The sequence below is a fragment of the Odontesthes bonariensis genome, chromosome 7 (assembly GCF_027942865.1).
Source record: "Odontesthes bonariensis isolate fOdoBon6 chromosome 7, fOdoBon6.hap1, whole genome shotgun sequence".
NCBI classification, from domain to species: Eukaryota; Metazoa; Chordata; class Actinopteri; order Atheriniformes; family Atherinopsidae; genus Odontesthes; species Odontesthes bonariensis.
In genome coordinates this window covers 25,045,648-25,059,452 of record NC_134512.1, presented here as the reverse complement: position 1 = coordinate 25,059,452, position 13,805 = coordinate 25,045,648, and the positions used below count along the sequence as shown (strand labels likewise).

Below are 13,805 nucleotides of genomic sequence, written 5' to 3'. Positions count from 1 at the left end.
GTGGGATTAATTATTTCTTTGTTTAGGACCAGACTGGGTGTGGTTTACTGTGTGAGACTAAATATACAGTCCAAAAAAAAGCAAGAAGCATGCATACAAGGTAGAACATTATGCTGGTATTTCAAGTAACTGAGAATATTGAATAATTGGACTTGATTGCAGATTTAAGTTTAACTCCCAATATGATTAACTGCATGATAGCAAACCATTAGTTGGTTATCTCTTTGTGGTCTCATCAATGTCCTATTTTACATTCAAGTTAGTCTTGCACTAAACACTCATCCCATTCAAAATGAGTAAATGGCGCCCCCTGTTTTTCGGGCAACTACATTACATCATCATGAGAATACTTTATAAGAAGACAACCCTTCTCTTCTGCTAATGTGACTTCAAAGCATCAAACCTTCCCTTTAACAGGATGTCAAAACATTCTACTGGTACATAAAAATAAAAAATAAAAACTGATGGAAAGGAAGAAATTCGATCACAAATTGAAGTTTTGTCAATTTTCAATAGAATTACTTCATGATAGCAAACCTCTGGGGTTGTATTTACTTTGCAGTCTTAGAATTTAATCACTTTATACTAAATTATTCTTGCCATTGCCATATACATTAACTTCATACTAGTCCAATTCAACATAACCACGTGGTTAAACTTCTAAAATATGAGGGTGCTTGAGGTCATTAAACATTCAACTAATCTCCATGGTGATTATCTAGAATTGAAAATTACAACTATCTGTTGAAGCAGTCAGACACAGTTTAACCCTGGTGCACACATCAGGGAACATAATTAGTGAGAGGCAAGTTTTGCTAATAAGATACATCTCATTAGAAAAAATAAGCTTGGCTTCTGCCTTTTTATCTTATAATATTATTTTCCAATGCTCATCTCTCAAAAGTCTCTCATAAGGTAAAGATAAGATTTATTTTTTATGTTTCTGTTATTTATTTTAGGACACAAAAGATCAGTCTTAGCAAAGACCGTCAAAAATTGCCTTTGCCGACTATATTTCAAGTCGTCAGGGCGGGGTATTGGGTAAAGTTTTCAACTAGCAATAATCGCGCCTCGGATAAACTTCATAGGCTACGATACTGCCACTGCGCAAAGCTAAAGAAATCACGTGACACGTCATTCAACTATATACACGTCCTACATCTCTCTGTCATGGTGCCACTGTAGGTGTGATTTCAACAAGTTAGAATAGACTATATAGTTAGTGTTACTGTTTATAACTATATTCAAACTATACCATTATATCCCAAAAAACGAATTCATAAATTAATTTCTACGATCATACAGATAGTAATAGATAGATGGATACCGTACAACATGACGTCTTTGTAATCACGTGATCATACAGACCGCTATAGTGTACCATCGCTTAACTTTGTGGTTGAAATGTTCATCAACCTGTAGTTCATAAGAATAAAGTCAGGGGCAATCAGTCCGACACTAAATGTACGCATAACTAACGATAGATTGATAGATAAATAAATAATGAATTCGAATTTACGAAGACGCTATAAACGGAAATGACCTCACTTCCTGTGCATCTTTGTTGAAGCCTCCGAAAAGTAAAGAACCATGACCAGCACGCTCTGACCGAGTCATTTCATGATATGAACTAGCGGGGAAAACCTTGACTTCATACAACTTAAACTAAATGCACCTTGTAAGAATAAATGACGAAATATTTAAGTCGTTACGCACACGTGGTAAACTGCATGCAACGCTTTGACCACCCGAACACAATGCATGATTTTCTGAAACGTCACCAAACCTTTTTGTAAAGCAAAGTCCAGCGTTTATTAAAACACTGCGATCAAGCGATGTTTTTTTTTTTTTTTTTTGTCTAGTTTTCAACTTAAATTTGGTGTACAGACAATTGTATGTACACATCGACTTGAAATAAATAGAAGAGAAAGTCTGGAAATGAGGAAGGAAACAGACGAAGTTATTTAATTTTCTGTAGTTCTGATATATTCACTTGCCATTTCATGCAACTCTCTCACAACCCTACTATTAGATGATAGAAACATGTATAAGAGATATTTCTGATAATTTATTTAAAACACAGAAGATCAGTCTTAACAAAGACCGTCAAAAATTGCCTTTGCCGACTATATTTCAAGTCGTCAGGGCGGGGTATTGGGTAAAGTTTTCAACTAGCAATAATCGCGCCTCGGATAAACCTCATAGGCTACGATACTGCCACTGCGCAAAGCTAAAGAATCACGTGACACGTCATTGAACTATATACAGGTCCTACATCTCTCTGTCATGGTCCCACTGTAGTTTCATAAAGTTAGAATAGACTAATTCATAAGAATAAAGTCAGGGACAATCAGTCCGACACTAAACGTACGCATAACTAACGATAGATTGATAGATAAATAAATAAATAAATAATGAATTCGAATTTACGAAGACGCTATAAACGGAAATGACCTCACTTCCTGTGCATCTTTGTTGAAGCCTCCGAAAAGTAAAGAACCATGACCAGCACGCTCTGACCGAGTCATTTCATGATATGAACTAGCGGGGAAAACCTTGACTTCATACAACTTAAACTAAATGCCACTTGTAAGAATAAATGATGAAATATTTAAGTCGTTACGCACACGTGGTAAACTGCATGCAACGCTTTGACCACCCGAACACAATGCATGATTTTCTGAAACGTCACTGAACCTTTTTGTAAAGCAAAGTCCAGCATTTATTAAAACACTGCGATCAAGCGATGTTTTTTTTTTGTCTAGTTTTCAACTTCAATTTGGTGTACAGACAATCATATGTTATTTAACATCCCTAATAACAGGCGCTAAAAGCTTATATTAGAGATATTTCTGTTTAATTTATTTAAAACATAAAGATCAGTCTTAGCAAAGACCGTCAAAAATTGCCTTTGCCGACTATATTTCAAGTCGTCAGGGCGGGGTATTGGGTAAAGTTTTCAACTAGCAATAATCGCGCCTCGGATAAACCTCATAGGCTACGATACTGCCACTGCGCAAAGCTGACGAACATCATAACACGTCATTGACCTATATACAGGTCCTACATCTCTCTGTCATGGTCCCACTGTAGGTGTGGTTTCAATAAGTCAGAATAGACTATATAGTTAGTGTTTATAACTATATTCAAATAAGACCATTATATCCCCAAAGGGAATTGATAAATTAACTTCTACGGTCATATACAATAATAATGGACCGATGGGTAACGTACAACACGTCTTTGTAATCACGTGATCATACAGACCACTATAATGTCCCATTGCTTAACTTCGTGGATGAAACTATCATCAACCTGTAATTCATAAGAATAAAGTTGCGGGAAATCAGTCCAATACAAAATGTATGCATAACGATAGATAGATAAATAAATAATTCACATTTTGAATAGATGTTATAAACGGAAATGACCTAATTTCCTGTGCATCTTTGTTTGAGCCTCCGGAAAATCAAGAGCCATGGCCAGCACGCTCTGACCGAGTCATTTATGTATGGGTCTAATATGGCATGAAGCTGAAACTAGTGGTGTACTCGCGTTTACTTAAATGCAAAGCTTTGACTAAACACCAGTCATGATTCGCTTACATGTCACTGCACTTTTTTGTAGTCTTTTTACGTGTGCTGAAATACTCTGAACAACCAGTTGTTATCGTATTTTCATTCATACATACGTATATAAACCTTAGCTACGTGGTTCGCTATTGCTTCAGGGGTGCGTGACCTTTCATAATACTTTTCTACTTTATCGGATCACGATTTCATATGGAACCGCAAATAGTTGATGTTTAGATAAACACAATTCTCAATGAGACTGTTAAAAATGACCATTCTTTCAAATACATGTTCTTTCTTGTTAGGAACGCCACCCTTTTGGGATTCAAAAGCATGAAATCTTCCTTTTAATATTAAGTCATTAAGCACTCTCTTATTAGGACCAAACCACTAACAAAAACTAACTACCACAGAGGTCAGAGAAACACAGATATGGACCAGATTCTGATTTAACTAATAAAAACGTTACTTCAGTGTGCCAATGTTTAAAGTAAATGTCTTGATATTATACATTAAATTAAAATCACAGTAACAAAACTATCCACGTTAACTGGTCTAATTTATGTATGATTGTTATTTTACTTTTTCCATACTGTTACATTGGCCAAGGCAGCTTAGCGCCTTCTATGTCTGTAAATATTCTCTGACTGTGGCTGAGAAGGAGGGACTAATTATTTATTTGTTAAGGATCAGTTCTGATCAGAGGAGACTCACGACTAAGCTCAAAAAGTAGTCTGATTAAAAGTAGTTATGAAGGTACAACATCTTCAATTTGATAAACATTTGTCAGCATTTAGTAGATCCAATTATTACTTACTGTATAAAGTACACAACATTAAAAACTTTTAATCTATATTACAGGCCTCTTTTGCTCTAATTTCAAATTTATATTATATTTCAACAGTAAGATCAGTCTCCTTAGAGACCGTCAAAAATTGCCATTGCCGACTATATTTCAAGTCGTCAAGGCGGGGTATTGGGTAAAGTTTTCAACTAGCAATAATCGCGCCTCGGATAAACCTCATAGGCTACGATACTGCCACTGCGCAAAGCTGACGTTATCAACTTAAACGCAGGGTAGTGATTTCATTACATACGATGTTTACTTACGGTTTTCGTACATGAATACAAGGAAATTATGCGAGCACTGCACTCAGTCAAGATCCAAACAGAAGCCCGGGGACATACTTACGTGTGTTGTAATTTGCTCATTTTTTTTTAAATTAAGTTTAAATGTATTTCACATTGTCACATGCACGCAATGGATTGTGGGATCTCCAATAGCATATTGTCACAACAGTCCGCCAAAAGCGTACAGATTACCTCCATTTTAATACATACAAGCGTTTATTATTACACAGAGGCAACATAAATAAATAAATGCGTTTACTCATTAAATAACAATTTAATCAACAAAAACTGGCCAAAGAACCGTGAGTGTCCAAAAGCTACGGTGGCTCGTATGAATGGAAATCATTTGCCAGTCCTTGCTTAGACTTAACATATACATATACTGGCTTTAACGAACCGGCAAATATCCTATTGATAAAAGTTTCTTATTTAGTAAAGCTTTCCGATTTTCCTAGTTGACAGTTTCTTAAACGTCATGAGAAACTAGTTCATGTTTGTCGATGGCGTTAAAAATGCTATGTTACTGAAACACCACCAGATGTCAGCATAGACAAGGACGAGTCTGCCCTGTTTTCTCCAGAAGGCCTTATGCGTTGATCAACTATAAAATAATTCAAAAACTTATCACTAGAGTTTATGAAACTGTATAAAAGAAGTTCTGTCAGAGCACAGATTGCCCCCCGGTAATTCTTCACCGAACGAAGCGAACTTCCCCCTTTTAACAGACCCCCACGAACATGAGACTGAACTTTTCTCACCTGTTCGCTGAACGACTGTCTCTTGAAGAAGTCACGTTTCTTGGTGGAAAAAAAATATTCAACAATATTCAAAATGTCATTGAGACGACGCAGAGAGATAAATCCACAGAAAGTCCTCGAGACGGAGTAAATTCCAACTGGTTAATTGCTGTTGCAAAAATAACTCTGGTGATGCTGCACGGCTCAACTAGAGGTACGACGATGGGGGGGAAATGGCCGAACCGGAAATTGGTTAAATTGCCCTTTGTTTTTTCTTTATTAATTCCTTCATTCCAGTCCATTACTTTCCGAAAAAACTGCAGACTGTTCAAGTTTGTCTCTTCTGATGGCATTCAGTCTAGCTTTAAATATTTTATATCACCTACAACTCTTTAAATGTGTGGTAAGAAGCCCTTTTGTTTGTGCTTCTTTTCCCCCACCCATTCCTTCACAGTTGACCTGTTAAAGGTAGGGTAGGAGATCCTGGATTTTGAGTCCAGCGAAGCTGCATTTTGAAAATACACAGGTCAAAAGTCCCAACCCTTTTCTTCACTTTCCCCCCGAAGCCACGCATCTAGAGTACATGAACGAGCAATGCTTGTTCACGAGCACGAAGGTGCACGAACGCTGTTCTGACAGCAAGCATCGATTGGTTTGGCTAACTTTTGCGAACTTTTTCTCATGGCGGATTCACAGGTAAGAAAATACCTTTCAACATCATAATGAACCGTTTAATAATGCTAGGTGCTAGCCAAGCTGGCTCTAGTTTAGCTTCCTGCCAAGCTTCTGGGCACGCGAAATTCGTTCACGAAGAAGGGTACACGCACAGGGGGAAGGAGGGGGAGGGGGAGGGGGAGGGAGGAGCAGATTGCTGTTTGATAGACGCATCAGAATCCAATCATCCTGAACAGTCCGTTCAGGATGATTGGATAGTGTTTTTCCTGGATTGTTCGTTCTAGAGGCCACTAAAACTTTTCATATTTGTGTCAAAACTTTTAATTAATTGGTTGCAATGGGGGGCGTGAAGAGTATTTTAAGTAATATGTTAAAAAATGCTCCAGAAAAAGAACCCCTACCCCACCTTTAAAGTCACATTGCTTACCCATTCCACCTTTATCGTGTCATTTCAGTGCGTGACGCTTAAGGTTACAGAGTTTATGTTTGAGAGCGAAGAGAACACAAATGAAGTAACGTCAACAAGCACAGTTTTCAGCAGAAATGTGAAAAGGCTCACAGATGTGATGCTGACGCCACAAAAAAAAAAATAACAAGACACAGATTCATCAGTACAAAACCCTCCCAGAGATACTTTACTGCATGCATCACATTGCAGGAAGGTCATAAGCCCTTAGCAATGGTATGAGCTTTGCAAACTGACACTGAGCGGTAATTTCACTGTGTGGATATTAGAAGCCTTCTTACCTGTTGTGAAGCTTCAGTGGGATAATGCAGGTGCTTTTGCTCCGCAGATAAGCATTGCTGTGCTAGGTGTTAAAGCTGCCCGAGCTGACACATTAGACAGGGATTTGCTCCTGCCAAAATATCAGGCCAATGAGGCTCATAGAGGCAGGCTTGGATCACTGTCTGGGACAGGTAAGTACGTAGATAAGGGGATTACATTATGTTTGCGCCAAGTAATCTCAAATGAATCCTGCCGGCCTCTGTTTCATCCTTACCTGGGAAGCCCAGATTTCCCTTTCGGCAACCCAAGAAACACGTTACACGAGCAAAGTTCAGTTCACAAAATGATCCTTTTAACGTAGCTTAAAGTAGATTTCAGTGCACGTTGGGTTATGGTCATTTAATAACTGTGACATTAGTAATCTCCTTTAATTCTCTGAAGCTCCTGATTACTTTTTTTTTTTTTGCATTCATATATTCCCCTTTATCAGCAGCTCTACTCAGTCAAGCGCGGAGTGGGTTTTATATTCACCCGAGCGTTGCCGTTTGGTGCTCAGTCTCTTGTAAGGCTTATTTTTGACCTACTGGACAAATAGGACTTTGTAAGAACAGTTGAAAATCTCTTTTGGGCTGTGGCTTTTCCTGATTGCAGGCAGAGTGATGAAAATAGACTGTAACAGATGTCTTAGCTGTTACTTCCATCCAGCACGGGCTGGTGGGTGCCATGCCACCCATAAGGGCCTCAGTGGAGAGCCTGTAGCCGTCAACCTCCTGTGAGCTATTTTCCCCCTGAACCATCAGTCACGGGGCACGAAAAGAAGGGAAAGAAAAAACCGTTATCTCATGTGCAACCCTAATTCCAAAAAAAAAAAGTTGGGATGGTGTGTGAAATGTAAATAAAAATAGAATGCAAAAGAGCAAATCCTAAAATATTCCATCCTTACAAAACTTATCCTGTGATATCTGAGGTCTCAAAGATCTGTGAATCTTTTGATGACATGATCTACTGTAGATGATGGCATATTCAAAGTCTTCCCAATTTTACATCGAGCAATGTTCTGAAATGGCACCAAACGTTGTAGATGCGGGTTTTTTTTAATTTTTTGCCCACTGATGAACCTCCATTCATTGTTGCTGACCAGTTGCTCATTAATCGAATTATATCAACATTTGATATGTTTCCTGTGTTCTATGTTGCGTAAGATATTTGCACGTTGGTTTGTGAGATTTGTAAATCATTGCATTCTGCCTATATAAGCACATTACACAGAGTTCCATCTCGTTTGGAGTTTGGATCGTATCTTACAGCAAGTCCAGTAGCACTTAACAGTGTAAATAAAGGCTCTGCTTTGGTTTGGGGACAACAAATCTTGTCAGTTAAATCCACAGAGAGTGTACCAGTCCCTCTCTAATCATACATTTACAGACTTTGTCGAGGACACGCCACCTGTTTGAATTTCCGATCAGTGACTGAAATGGATGGTACACACTCTTAAAAGTGTGTGCATGCGAGCAGGTGTTTTTGTGCCGTGGCGTTTCCCTCACAGATGTGTAGCCACTGTGTAATCTGGTCTACATCCCATCAGGGCTGGTTAAAGACATTTACTGATGTCGAGAGTCCCTCCGTCTCTCTTCGAGAGGGGCCACCTGGACGAAGCAGGATGAGCTGGACAAAATGTGATTAAATTGCATTACAAGCAGAGAGGGGAAAGCAATCCCATTTTTCTTGTGCAAAGTGACAGCTGGGCTAGTGTAAGAGGACATCTGATAAGAGAAGACAAATGTTGCTCAGCGTGCATTTTAGTTTCTGCTTAAACTGTAAAGTCAAAGACACACATCCAACAGTTTAGCTTTAGCCCGTTTACATGATATATTTGCATATTAAGAATACTGCAATGCATCCATTAAAGTCATTCTCCCGATTCACAGACCTTCATTTTCTCTTGGAGACACACACACACGCAGATTCAAATTGTTCACACCAACCCACACACTGCTGCCACCCTGCTATTCCCAGCTTGTGGTTATTCCCAGACTGAATCAGAATGACACCATAAGCCTGTCTGTCCGTTTTATGCCAAACCTGATGTCTCGTTGTCGCACATGTCTCTGCCAAGGATGTGAGGACCGGAAACCACAGCTCGGTTACGCACACGGCCCTCCCTCTTTGATAATTTATATGTCACACTGACTGCTAGAAGTGTGCACCTATTGGCCTCCATTTTAAATACCCCCCCACCCAAGTCTATCTTCACACCTTTATCGTTCACCAATATGACAAGTTCCTGTGTCTGAGAACTGCTCCGTCTGTTGCTCTTGCACATTGTGATTTGCCACAACTGTATATCTGGCAACCTTCGGCTGGATACAAGAAATGGCGAGTCTGACAATGCTGTCCCACAGCTAGGACACAAGGTTGCAACAATGCTGATGTGTGAACAGGCTTTTGGCCAAGTAGGTGCAAAGAGTAGGGAAACAAACATGATGTCAAACATTTATTCCTCATGTTCTGTAATGCTACTTACGAGACGGTATAAGATTAACATTACTTCATCTGTGAATGCCTTATGCTCACTAGAAAGAATCACACGTGTTGTCTTTATTAGTGGAAAAAAAACTCCTTACCTTGGTCACAAAATCAATCAAGAAACAAAAAGGGCCTCAGTGCCTTTTGTACGTTAGATTTGTATCATGTTTTAACTTTTTGTCTGCAGTTGAAATCTCACTTTGCAAAAAAATGTTAAGTGCAGTGCAAATGAGGGTATGGGGTGAAAAGAGCAGCAGTACAATAAGCACAAACAAAGTGTTTGTTGACTGTGGTCTTAACTACTGTGTCAAATTGCACAGCTTTTAATCTGTACGTGTGTTTTCTTTCCTGTGTGAACATGCAGAGGTGATAAATGCTTGCTAAGAGTATCCCTCATATGCATACAACTACACCATAATGTGTAACAAAGCATGATGGTATACACAGTGTATTTCACAGCTTAACAGGAGGAAGGAATGTATTGCAAACTTCAGTTTGTGAAGGGGGGTTAGGAAGCAATACAAGCCATGGCCAACAGAGGGCAGTCTGTCCACATGGCACACACTTTGAACTATGAACCTTGAATATGATATGACCACTACATCATTATGGACAACTGAATACTGCACCATAAATTAGGTTGTACAATATGTTGATAGGCAAACATTTTACTGCCCGGTAAAGCTGAGGGACATCATATGACAAATGGTACTGTTCGGCACCAGGATGATAACAGATAATCACTATTCAAGCAACATAAAAGGGAAGCTGCAGCAAAGTATAGGGACATTGATCAAAATGTCACCACAGTCAGGATATCTAGTAGAACAAAGTGAACTTCTTTTCCACGCTAGTGAATTCAGAGAGCACTGACTTGGCCTCTCTTTTCTACAGGAATCCCCAGGGCAAGCATGCTCCAAGACTCCGCAGCCTCTTTACTCTTTAGACTAACAGATTTGGACATATTGAACTCGGACCCAAAACAAGCCGGCTGTATGCCGCCACTTTCCACTCTCCAGGCTCAATCTGTGATTCGGGGGGTGTTTGTCTCTGTTACTCTCTCTCTGGGTGTCTGTTTGCCTGACACTTGTCTGGCTCGGCCTACTTTCCACTTGATCTCATCAGTCAGTGTGAGGACCTGTGAAGGCCATCTCTCCATCTTGCTCTGTGAATCTCTGCCAGCTCTGTGCCTGTGTCAGCAGTTACGAACTGACTCACACCCACGCAGTCTCCGGTCATTGCTCCAAGGCCCAATGGGCAAAGGCAGCACATCTCCCTCATTCACCAGACAGCCTCATTTGCATGCCCATAAATCACACACAAAAGTGACACCCCATCACACGACAAGGCGCGGCGCGGAGTCACAAAATAATTTGTGTTGTTCAAAATATTAATCCTTCTCTTGTAAGGACATAGTTAAACGGGGCTCAGTGAAACATAAACAAACGAAAAGTGGTGGCTTTGGAAATGATATTTTTCAAACCAAGCAGAGTCCAAAGAACCTATTTATGCTATGATCATAACTCAATTGTGTTGAATACCAGTGGCTTAATTCTGATTCGATTTGGTAGATGATGTAACAGGAAGAGTGCAATTAACGCCATTACACTCAGTCACTACATTCAGACTACAACAAATTTGTGGTGTGTGGAGTTTGAAGTGACAGCCGATGCACAATTACTGTCAGTTTGGTTTAAACGCGGCTGATGCTGAGGCTTGTGCTGCTTCTCCTGCCCGCCCGCCGCACCGCCATGCGAGTGGAAACTTGCTGGGTGATACGAACACAATGAGCATATGACGACAGCAGTGTGTCTTTCTTTGGAAAAGTGACAGACCTCCCTGTCAACAGTCTCCACTGGGGGAATGGCTTCTATCTTTTCGAAGCAATGCAGGCCAGACGTTGTCCATGGTGATGCCTGTTGATTATCCCGAGTCGACATGTTAGTTTGCGGACACGTGGTGTGGTGGCAGCGGATTTTCAAATGCTGTTGCTGGAATGACGTGGACGTCTGCTGTGAAATGACTGAGGCCATGTCCTCAGCAGTGCTCCTGGGAAGGTGGAGAACACACAGCAGGGGGTTGTTGTTACTGTAGTAACAATTGTACTTGAGGGTGCCTGCATAACAGACAAGAAGTTTTACACATCACAGACAATACAGAAATATCTCCACTCAACATTACACACAAGTCAGAATCAGGGTAGAGGCACCGCAGGAACAATCGTGACTCCTGACCTTAGCATTTAGTAAACCCGGTTCAATACGTCATACCTCTGTGGGCTTTTTTTTTTTTCTTTCTTTCTCATTAGTAAGGAAAGCAAAAGCAGAATAATTACATTATCAGTAGCTGACTTCCATGTTGCAGTCTCAACTTCATGGTGCTATTAACATCCATGCTGACTCACACTGTTAAATTGTCATGGTTTACTGGGACAAATTTGTTCCTATTTATTCAATGGTGGAAACACGTCAGTGTGAGCCTGCCAGTGCCAGGCGAAACACTGCACGATTCTCAACCTTTATAAAGTATAGCACATCTTCAAACTTTTCCAAACCAACACCTTCCCTAACGCGCGAGCTGGTGGGAGAGCACGCGCGTTAGGGAAGACAGTTAGAAGAGATATGGTTTGATAATGGAAATACCACCAGCGAAAAGGGCTGGACCAGCCCGTTTTTTTTCCATCAGAAACACACAACTTGTCACAGACCTGGTCCTTTTCACTCGGATTCTAGTAGAAAGAAACGTTTTAACGTGGCCCGACAAAATAGTGTAAATGGCATACAAGCTATGCAATCATACGACATCTACGTGAGTGCGGCGATGAACTAAAAGCCATTACTTTAGATTATTACCATTGGTTTGGGTTAGGATGACCTGGAACGCCCCCACAGAGCGCTGAATCTGGAGCACACTTTGGGAACCACAGCGAGTGTGGCTGCCTGCCACCGCTCCGCTCCCACTACCCGCAGAAATATTTCTGTACGTCGGCGAACAAGCCGCACAACTTGCCCCGTGTTCACCTGACTCGCTTTTCCCCGCTCGTTGTCGCCACACACGGTGGCGTCTCCTGGAGTGCGAAGTGGGAGGGGAATACTTCCTTGACCGTTTTCGATCGCGTCTCTCCCTCTCTCCCTTCCTCCTTCCTCCCTGCCTCCCTGCCTCCTCTTCCACACAACCCCAGAGTTTCTGGAAGCGATGCGGGTCAGGGCGACCGCGTGAGAACACCCCACAGGTGTGCTGGTGCCAAGTGGAGAGCCACAGCCTCTGGAAAGCCTACGCGCGCGCGCATACCTGGAAATTACCATGTGACTCGGCACCTGGGCGTGGAGAAAGTCCTGATATTCCGACCTGAGAGTCTTTTGTTGAGGAGTTGACTGTGTCGTCTTCTCAACGACATTTCAGTCAACCGAGGTGCCCAGTTTTCTACGGAATAGTGCCTTTGGAAACAGCCCCAACGCGACGAGCAAGGACATGTGAACTTGGTAACGGCCGTGTCGCTTTTTTAAAAAGAAAGATATTTCGCTTGGGGAATTCTTCAATTGGCTATCTGGACTGTTCGCGTTTGAGCAACTACTGTCTGCACTCTTTTTATCTCAAGGTGAGTTCCGGGAAAGCTCGGGCATACTGTCAGAGCGACATGGTTGGGTCCGCCTTATTATTATTTAATCGTTGTAAACTATCAGTTTTTGGTAAACAAGAGGTACAAGATCTGGTACCTTATCATAGGCACTGTTGACATCATACGGGAAAGCAAACCAACAAAAAACCCGCTGTTTTAATCTAGCAGTGTTAGTTATTGTGTCTCAAAGTCCCGTGCTGCCCACGTAGACTTAAAATAATAATTAAACTTAAAACAAATCCTTCTAAACGACTATAACATGGCGATAGAGAAACGCACTGTGACTGTGTAACTTGAACATTGAAAAGAAAAAAAAAAACTCGTAAGGTGCAGAAATAATGAGGTGTATCATCGCGAGGCGCCACAGTTGCACTCATGACCGTCTGTACGCGAAGTTGTCCCACTGTTCTCAAACTCAACAGCTGATTGATAGTAAGGGAGGAAACACCCTTGAAGACATGCTCTTCTTAGAGCCATTCATTTCATCTTCGATGCACTAGAGCCACAGCATCTGCCCAATCACTTCACAAGGGGCCATCTGTCCCTGTGCACAGGCAATTTTTGTGAAAAATGAGGCACATGGGCAGTGTTCCTCACCTCTGGACAGTGAAGCTGTGCATCAATATCCGCGTGGAGAAATCTAGTGGTGAGCCATGCCTCATGTTTGCTTCTCTGTATCTGTCTGTGTTCTCTCTTGTAAAGAACAAGGAGACAGAAGCACTATTCATGTCCCTGTTGAATCTCCAGTGCAGTTCTGTCAGTCTGTATCTCTCAGTCCCTGGCGCAGCCCTCAGCAGACCACTGTACCGCCTTGTTGT

At 41.1% G+C, this 13,805-nt stretch overlaps 1 protein-coding gene and 4 non-coding genes across 5 annotated transcripts in view; 1 reads left to right on the top strand and 4 right to left on the bottom strand.

Annotated features, from left to right (window-relative positions):
• Positions 1-974: 974 nt before the first annotated feature.
• LOC142384931 (U4 spliceosomal RNA) lies at positions 975-1,115 on the bottom strand. Its single transcript, XR_012770121.1, has one exon. It is a non-coding gene; the product is annotated as a U4 spliceosomal RNA (small nuclear RNA).
• Positions 1,116-2,091: 976 nt separating this feature from the next.
• On the bottom strand, positions 2,092-2,232 carry LOC142384953 (U4 spliceosomal RNA). The gene has a single exon (XR_012770140.1). It is a non-coding gene; the product is annotated as a U4 spliceosomal RNA (small nuclear RNA).
• Positions 2,233-2,883: 651 nt separating this feature from the next.
• LOC142384930 (U4 spliceosomal RNA) lies at positions 2,884-3,024 on the bottom strand. The gene has a single exon (XR_012770120.1). It is a non-coding gene; the product is annotated as a U4 spliceosomal RNA (small nuclear RNA).
• A 1,461-nt stretch (positions 3,025-4,485) lies between these two features.
• On the bottom strand, positions 4,486-4,626 carry LOC142384952 (U4 spliceosomal RNA). The gene has a single exon (XR_012770139.1). It is a non-coding gene; the product is annotated as a U4 spliceosomal RNA (small nuclear RNA).
• Positions 4,627-12,317: 7,691 nt separating this feature from the next.
• Positions 12,318-13,805, top strand: part of plxnb2b (plexin b2b) — a 116,534-nt gene continuing 115,046 nt past the window's right edge. Inside the window, exon 1 of the mRNA XM_075470274.1 lies at positions 12,318-12,966. The gene's annotated coding sequence lies outside the window, so the exon portion shown is untranslated. The remainder of the gene's footprint in view (positions 12,967-13,805) is intronic.